Genomic DNA, 9,177 nt, shown 5'->3' on the forward strand with positions numbered 1-9,177 from the left:
CTCTTTACTACCTTTTCCATTAATGTAGTGGTGAAAAAATAACAAACCTCCAGGACAAAAATCAGAATCTCTTTTTATCCTAATCATGGCTTTTACTTTAGGTCTCTAGACATCCTTATAGGATGGGAAAGCAAGATGCCAATCATGGTGAACACAACCACGCCCAACCAACTCATTTCATAACAAAGCGAAGCAAAAACGCAAAAACGTGAACAATTTGCTGAAGAATTTGAATCTAAGACAGAGAAGGGGCTGAGCTTCCATTTCACAGAAAGTTAAACTGTGGAGGCTAAAAAAAAAAAGAAGTGACAAGTCCAAAACAATGCATAATAGGTCAGAAGCTAGAAACACAAACCGGTATTTCTGAACCTACAACCTTTCCAGCAGTGAGTCATTTCCAGAAAAGCATGAGACAATTCATACATAATTAATTTACATGTATATTGGAGCAAAGAATTTAGAGGTAGACTTCCCAATTGCTATAACCCCCTTTTCTTTTTTTACTAGCTCTACGGTATGATTCCTTTAGCGCGCAAGTAGCTTGTGGCTGAGTTTCCATTGTGATTTACTGAAAAGCACTGAAAGCACTTTCAAAGAAGTTTCATTGCCATATTCCTACACATCCCACATTTTACCCTGAACAGGTTTTACTGGGGTGGATGGCAGTGGTGTTAACATTGACTTCGTTTTCCTCGAACCTGTCAAACATGTTTAAGCAGAGATAGCCACAGAACAAGATGTACAAGACAAAAGCGCTGCTCCGCCCTCCATACTAAAGGACATTCCTAGTTTGTAACCAATGGCTTCGAAGCTTGAGGGACCCAAAACTTCAGCTGCAAAAAATGGAGGCAGAATAAATGGACAAGGAATTCAGATAACTCACCCTCCTTTGAAATGCAGGGAAGGCGAGATAAAAGTTGGAGTGGAGCCAGAGATTGTTGACAGGTAAATCCTTCCCTGATTGGCAGGGATGCCTGTCCTAACTTTGCAATTAGCAGCAGCTGACCTTGGGACTTAGGCTAGGGTGGGGATAGCCACAAACAAGACTAGACTCAACAATAAAAGGATTTAACTGGTATGATAGGACAAACAAAGGAGCTGGAGCTGCTATTCAAAAACAGGCTGCTCAGTTCTAGCTTCTTAAGATGTAGTTGAAAAGAACAGACAGTTTATGGATTTACAGCAGGACTTGAATCCCAATGTGGCCAGGAGGAGTAAAAACAAAGAAAATTCTGGACTTTATTTTTTGCCATGCTGGAGCACTGTTCTTATTCAATAATTGTTTAAAATTCTTTTTTTTTTTTTTGAGGGGGGAGGGTTAACTCTGTACTAAAGTATTTCAAAGACTTATGTATCCAATCTATTTCTAGGATATTGGGTACTTCTTTGTATTCCTGGAGAGTACGAATACACAGTAATTGAAGGTTTGGGGCTTTTTTTACATCAATTGTTAATATTGCAGCTTCTTTTTTCAGGAGTGTGCTATGTTTGAGAAAGTTAATATTAAAATACATCTATAGATGTTATAAGCTCATAACATCTCCCTGTATTTGTCTGACTTTTTATTCATGTGTTAAGTTTCTATAATTTTATACCTTTTTACTATATACTTCTGTAAATAGGAAAAAAGGGACAATGAACATCCTTTTACTTTAAAAATGTTTTAGAAATAAAAGTTTGGGGGAGATATTTTTAAAATATCAAATCTTTCTCCCCCTTTTAACTGTTCATGTATGTTTTGGAAACCTGTCATTTATTTTGTCAATAAATTGCTGTTTTCCAACCAAGATTTCATTGACTGCTAATTGTGAGGGTTTCTTTTTAATTATTATTCTCTGGTTTATTCATTCACCTTGTAGTAGTTCTTTCAGAGCCTTTCATGTTATTTTAAAGTTGTTAGCTTTGCATAATTTTCTTTGTTCTGCTGCTTGATTAATATAAGATTAAACCCTAAGCACTAGAAAAAAAAATCTGTGTCAACATTTAACTATAGAATTGCTATAGGTAAAACAATGGCCTTTTCAAAATTAAATGTCTTATGTCGGGCCCTCCCGATGGAGATCCTAGAAAAAGTTTTTCACAGAATGGTAAAAGAATGATGAAACACTCCATTCAATGAAAAAGAATCCAATGATCAATGGAAAGATAATCTTGAATCTATGTCTAAATTATATTCGCAAGCTAGGTCATCCCATCCCATCTATTCTGAAATGCCGCCTATGTCATTATCCAAAATAAGATCAGTGAGAACAGTGGATAAATGTTGAAAATATGATTTGAATAAGTACTTAAGCCATTTATTCTTTAAAAAGACATCTAGAATCACAAACAATATTATGAAGAATTATAGCTACCTAGCAATTCTATAGTGCATTTACTTTAATATCCCAAATGATCTATGTGAATTTTACAATCAATATAGAACTGGCCAGATGAAAATCAATCCAGTTTACCTGAGGTTTAAAATACCTGGCCAACACAGGTGATGAACTGAGTAAATGCCTCTGTCATTTTCCCAGATCTCCTTACCACATGCATTATTTCATGACAGATGCTTATAAGTTAACAAAAAATAATGGTAATGAAAAAACTGCTAATTTAACTTAAAAATAAGTGTCTAGCTAGGGTGTGTGCATGTGTTTTTTCAGTTATTGACAGTAGAAAGTTGAGCTTTTTTTCCCATAAGGAGGCTCTGGCTATACAACTTTCAATCCAGATATGCACAACACTTATTTAATAGACCTAAACCACTCCCACAAACAAATATTGCTAACTTTGTGAAAACCAATCTACTTCCAACATTCCTTTCAATGTTTTTCCTTGCAAATTTTTTCATCAGATTTATACTGATATATAGAGAGGTAACCTTCCATTTATGTCTATAGTAGAGCCTGCCATGTCATGACGGTCATAAAGTAGGTCATCACTTGACCAGACCTGATTTTACAAACTTTTTTGTGGGTTGTCATTAAGTGAATGCTGAAGTCTTTAAGCAAAGCCACTGTTTCCTACATCACCTTTTCTCCAGGAAACCGGAAGGCCATTTACCAGAAAAAAACATTGTAAAATGTGGTCACTTGACTATAAAGGGCCCTGTAAGCAGTCATAAATGTGGGTCGATTGTCAAGCACTCTCTAACTCCAGAAATAGGTCGTAAGTAGCTTTTGGGAGAGTTATCATAATTTCAAACGGTCGCAAAGCAACTGGTAGAAAATCAGACTACTTGTGCACGATACAGTACATGCAAACATGTATCCTGTACAATTTTATTTCAGTATTCCTGCTTGATAGCATTTGGTCAAATACAAAATGCCACTGTATTGTTGGTTACTGCCTGGTATTATTAGCATGCATTGATATTTTATATGTTTTGTTTGAGCAACTGTCAAAGAAGTATTTCCATAATCTGCCAGCCTTCAAAGCATTGAGGAATTATAAAGCATACACAATTCAAATCTGGGGGTAAAAGTGAACTTTCAAACTAATACGAAGCCAATGTCAACCCCGAAGCCATTTTCTTTCGCACCTTCAGGGCTGCCACAGCAGAGCTGGGTAGAGCTGTGGGAACGGGAGTGGGGTAGTAGAGATAGCTGGGGAAATGTAGCCAAAACAAAATTCTTTCCTCCGGGAACCAAGGACTTTCTCACCAGGTATTAGGAAGGTGAAGACTGGGACCAACTGACACTGGACTGTAACCTGATTGGACCATGTGATGGACTCATGGGGAGTGAAAAGAAAAAAACTTTACTTTTAACATGGAGAAAACCCGCGGGAGTTTAGAGTCGGGTTTTCACCAGATGTGCCAATATGACATGCTAATAAATCTGTACTTTGAAGAACAAGCCTTCCTCGGGAGTTTGATTGTGTTGGATGAGTTACTTGAAATCATGATAGCCAGACTTGAAAAGCTGAATGTTTGAGAGCATTTGTTTCACCCCTCAAGGCAACTACATCTGAAATACAGAGAAGTGTGAAACCAGAATGAAACTGACTTATACTATAAGGTACTGTACTTGCATTTATTTGGTTACACACCATTTGTTTGCTCTTTTGGCCATCTTTGAATCAATATGTCACCTCAAATGTTGTGGTAAATAATGTTGTGGTAATAATCCATTTCTGCAAATCCCCCTGCCCCAAATATTAACTTTATCATTAGTGGTGGAGATGGACAAGAAATATACTATTTATTTTTAATAATGAATATTTTCTCTCTTACAAACAAAAGGCTTCTACAATTCTGCAGATCATGAACTGCCCAGCGCAGGCCAAAGCCCTGAACAGGTTTTGAGCTCCTCCATTACATGACAAATCTGGATAAGTTTAAAAAGTTGCAAGTCCTTCTCTCAGCTGCTTGCAACATCTTGGGAATTGCAGGCTATGGTTCAAGAAACCCTGAACTAATGTTTCCAGTATCTTGGAATTCCTCTCCCTCAATCGTAGCTACTAGGGTGACATGTCTACCTCTGTCTTAAATCAATTAATGATTAAATTATGGGTGTATGGTTGTTTGAGGAGTTTCAGCAAAAGTATTACTATTAAAGGTGATAAATTCATCCAAGGCCTCAGTCTGAATCTGACAAATGATGAAGGACCATGGAGGATGTATTATGACCCAGATAATATTCACTACTGGCAAATGAGAATAGAATTAAGAATTAAGCAGGGTCAGGAATGGTTTTGTTGGCTTTCAAGAGAAATAATGACCTTTGATGATTTTTTGGAAAAGGACATAGGCTTTTTCCAATCTAGTATCTTTCAAATGTGCTGGATTAGATACAGTGCCCCCCAACCTTTCCAGGTACCAGGGACCGGTTCCATGGAGAGAGGTTTTTTGTGGACCAGAGGGGGCATGGTTTTGTGTGCTGCCTGCATCCTGTGAATGGAACTTTGTGTGGCTTCCGGTATGCTGCAGACCGGTATGCTGGTCCTTGGGACCCCTGGACTAGAACTCTGACCATTTGACACATGGGGATGTTGGGAGTTCTCCAACATACCTGGGAGTGCTGGCTGAAAAAGACTGATGCCAAATTAAAAACATGCAGCATATATGGATGTAAATATAAAGGATAGCTCAGGATATTTTGCTCTTTCTGGAGAAAAAAATCCACTGCTGTCTTATTTCACGTTACACCATTTCACCTCTCATTAGAATGAGCAAATATTTTTTTAAAAATAATAATAAAATTGACTTAATCTCTTCACATCAGCAACTATTTGAGTACTCTACTCAATCAGCTAAAGTCTTTTTCATATTGAGTGTATTCAGCTATGTGAAAGGACAGGCTTGTGTGGAAGAAGGAAGAAACTAGGAAATTAGAAGAGAAAATCCATGTTTAGCCAATATACTCAGCTAGGCCCTGTGAATCTTGTGAAGGTAAAACTAAGACTAAGGCATAAAGTCACAATTGCTTTTACCAGACTAAGGAGCCTGCACGCCTTATGTCCTTCAGATCCAGGAAGAGGGTTTTATCCAAGGCTAATTCTTCTTCCTGGCCTTCAAATAGAAAAAGAAGCTACAGCAACTCCTAACTAGGTTTGCTTTAGGTACAGCATCTCTTCTCCTTTCCTTTGTTCATAGAGACCTCTCTTTTATGGACATGGTAACCAGAGGAACCCAAAAAAAAACTGTAAAAAACAGTATTTTTTTTTTAATCTGAAAACATTAACCCAGGATTCAACAGTAATTAATAAGTGCAAAAATGGTTGTGGCCCCGATTACACAACAAATCAGGCCTAGCTTTGATTTCCTGATTCCTTTGGTGCCAGACCAGTGGGCATATTCATTTATTGATAGTTTTCATTTACATCTCACTTCTCCTCTAAAAACACAAACTTTACTTTATCCCACAACAACATTCTTGTGATACAAGCTGGGCTTAGAGACAACAACTTGCTCAAAGTCACTCTGTAGGATTCCATGGCTGAGGGACTCCAGCATGGCAGCCCAACATCTAAAGTGCTACCACTCAGTCTAAATATACTGCATAAATACCTTCCCCATGGTTAATACCATATAACCTTCAAACTTTGTGTGAACACACCCTAACCCTTTGAATTAGCACCTGAGATTCCTGGCTCCATTTTAACCTTCAGCCAAATCTACACCTAAAAATCTTGCCTAGCCGGCAACTTTCTTCCAAATAAACATTCATTGAACAAACAAATCATATTCCGCTCTAAGTGTGGCTTTCATTATTATCTTTCATGCCATCTTATTGCTGTTATATAGTTCTCCAACTCCACTTGTTGGAAAAAAAATAACAGAGAGAGACAAACTCTTATATACTGTATGGAAATAAGAGAACTAAGATTGTTAGCATGAAACTTCCGTGTTTGAGAATGATGGATGCAGATATGAGCTCCCCTCCCCACCCATCAAATTAGTGCCATCACCTCAGCGATGAAAATCTTTGCTCATCTCTACTGACCATGAGGACCAGGAACATATTTTTTTTACACACCAACCCTGCCATTCTAAAAATTCCAACCAGCTGGGAAGAAGCCATTTCTTGTCCCATGCTCGGGGAAACCAAAATCCCTTCTTTCTTCCTGGACCAGAAGATCTGAAGCCGTTTTTTGAAGCTGTATTTTCCCTAAACGAGTTAAGACTCGTTTTCCAAGGCTAACCTTTCAATTAACACGAACTTCCCTGCCCTTCCTCCTTCCCGAGTCAGAGATGCGAGACCAAGTTCTGCGGAGGAAGACTCAGGCAGCATCCCTCCCTACTTACTTGGGATCGTTGGGGAGCAGTTCTTTCCCGAGGAAGCGCGGGGGGTGGGTGGGGGTGGAACCCGAGAAGAGACTTTTCTACGCTGCAACAGGCAGAGAGGCTAAAACAAAGTACAGCGGACCAACCTTTACTTTCACTGTTTCAAAGCAAGCTGCGGGCTGGCGGGCTGGCTATCGGCCGTGCAAACTTTCCGCGCCCTTTGCGACCCTCCCCTTTTCTTTGCGCTGAAGCGGAAAGCCCTTACCTGAGAACAGGGGCACACCTCCGACACTCTGATTTGGCCTTTTGTTTTGTTTTACCGCGGATCTCCCCACCCCTGGGAGCGAGGGCGCTTGCTTGAAAGGGAGCCCCTAGCCATTGGGTGGGCAGCTTCGGCCTCTCCTTTATTCTCCTTTCCTGGCTTTTCAAAACTACTACCAAAAAAAACCCCAAAAAACAATCCTGAAAGGAAAAAGCCGCTACCACGCCGAATAACCTCTCGTCACCGTGGTAGCCTTTGGAAATGGTGATTCCGCAAGGCAATGTTGCAAGCTCCCTCCTTCCCTCGGCCCATCCCTCTCAGTGGCCTCCCCGAGGCCCGCCTTCCCCTTCGCCTCCTTAGCAGGAGACCTGAGCCACCCAGGAATTGTAACCTGAGCCTAGTTAGCGGCCTTTATATGGTTTTTGAGGTAGCTGAGATCGTCCAGTTTGGCCTGGAAAGCTGGAAAGTTCGTGCTCTGCGAAAGAGCAGGAAGAGGGTCCGGTATTCTGGCTGGCTTTGGAAGAAGATGGAAGGGGGCTCAGTGGGAAACCGTAACAAGGCTGGAGGAAGAGATAAACAGGGCTTCTAACTAAATGAGGCTGTGGAGTGAAATGGAGGAGGGGAGGTGTAGGAATCTCTACTCAGCAGAGGGGTTTGATGGGCGGAGGAAGAAATGGATCGGTGGAGACATACCCACCAGGTGGGATTTTGATTCTGCTCCCAGGTTTAGAAAGCAAAGGCTCTAACCTTTAGCTGGTTCGTTAAGATGTAACGGACTACAAAGCTCATCATCTCCAACCAGTAAGGTCTATGACCATGCTGGCTGGGAATGATGGGTTTTACTTCCAAGACATCTGTATGTTCCCTGTTGGAGAAGGATGTTCTAAAGCAGAGGTCTTCAACCTTGGCAACTTTAAGCCTGGTGGACTTCAACTCCCAGAATTCCCCAGCCAGCTGGCTGGGGAATTCTGGGAGTTGAAGTCCACCAGGCTTAAAGTTGCCAAGGTTGGAGACCCCTGTTCTATAGAATTTTGTGTGACTATGTTTGCATGACACGTTAACTGAATTTAGTTTAATTCGGTATTCCGAGTCTGTATGAGATAAACTAATCCCAAAGGTTTGTTTTGCACTGTGAACCTGCTAAAATATCATTGCCTAGTTGTGATTCAACATGTATGTTGAAACAACATACAAGAAACTTTAAGTCTATTAAACCAGTGGCTGAATTCACATAAGCCAGATCCAAGCAAGTCATATTATAATTCATAAACATAGTAATATATGAATCAGTCGTAGCTTATTCAACAAATCACCATTCAAACAAATTAGTACTATGTATCAGCCTGCAAAATAGCTTATTCTTGTTAGATTTATATCCCTTCTTAAATGTATGTAAAAATATTAAGAAAGTTACGTTGATGCGTATTTGGGTTAGCACATCAAGCAAAATCATGGTGCAATTGGGTTTGGTGTAGAGTGTTTATATGGACTTTTCTATTAGTCCCAAAGGTGCTTTTTCAGGAGGCAATTGGACTTTCTTGTTTTTTTTCTTTTGAAGACGTTTTGCTTCTCATCCAAGAAGCTTCTTCAGCTCTGACAGAATAGTGGGGAATGGAAGTACTGCTATTCTGTCAGAACTGAAGAAGCTTCTTGGATGAGACGTCTTCACAAGAAAAAAACAGAAAGTCCAGTTGTCTCCTGAAAAACTACCTTTCGGACAACCATAACCTGGATGACTGAGAATCTCCATAGACTTTTCCATTAGGTTCCAAACTATAGTTTGTAACTTAACATGAGACATGGTGCCTGATTGAACAAGTTCTATTTTATGTAAAAATACTGTGATCTAGAATATTAGGGGACTACTTAGTCCCGAATGATTATGTTCCTTCTGTGAGGTTATCTAGAAACAGCCTGCTCAAGGTTTTGTCCCCAAAAGAATGTGGGACAGAAAACAGGCCTTTCCTGTGGTAACACCAAAATTGTGGCATGTGAGTCATAATGTTCAGAAAAAAAACTTAAGAGCAATTCTTTTTAAGTAGACCTTCAACATATTGGGATACCTAATATGATCAGAGTGGGTGACTTTGTATTTTATGCTGGTTTGATTATTTTTGTAATGGGGTAGGAGGTGTTTTTAGGAGATCACTTTTTACTTTAATATTAGTGTGCCCACTGCTCAGAATTGATTGATTAGGATGGC

General features: G+C 39.7%; 1 protein-coding gene across 4 annotated transcripts in view; it reads right to left on the reverse strand.

Annotated features, from left to right (window-relative positions):
• LPAR2 (lysophosphatidic acid receptor 2) overlaps positions 1–7,293 on the reverse strand; it is a 28,546-nt gene extending 21,253 nt beyond the window's left edge. For 2 of the 4 annotated variants that reach the window (XM_087925524.1, XM_026713813.2), the window contains exon 1: positions 6,978–7,240. The gene's annotated coding sequence lies outside the window, so the exon portion shown is untranslated. Of the gene's footprint in view, positions 1–6,733; positions 6,887–6,977 lie in introns of those variants that run through there. The other 2 variants (XM_026713814.2, XM_087925525.1) reach the window with 2 other exon arrangements.
• Between the last annotated feature and the right edge of the window lie 1,884 nt (positions 7,294–9,177).

The sequence above is a fragment of the Pseudonaja textilis genome, chromosome 2 (assembly GCF_049901715.1).
Source record: "Pseudonaja textilis isolate UNSWEBS1 chromosome 2, rPseTex1.2, whole genome shotgun sequence".
Lineage (NCBI taxonomy): Eukaryota > Metazoa > Chordata > Lepidosauria > Squamata > Elapidae > Pseudonaja > Pseudonaja textilis.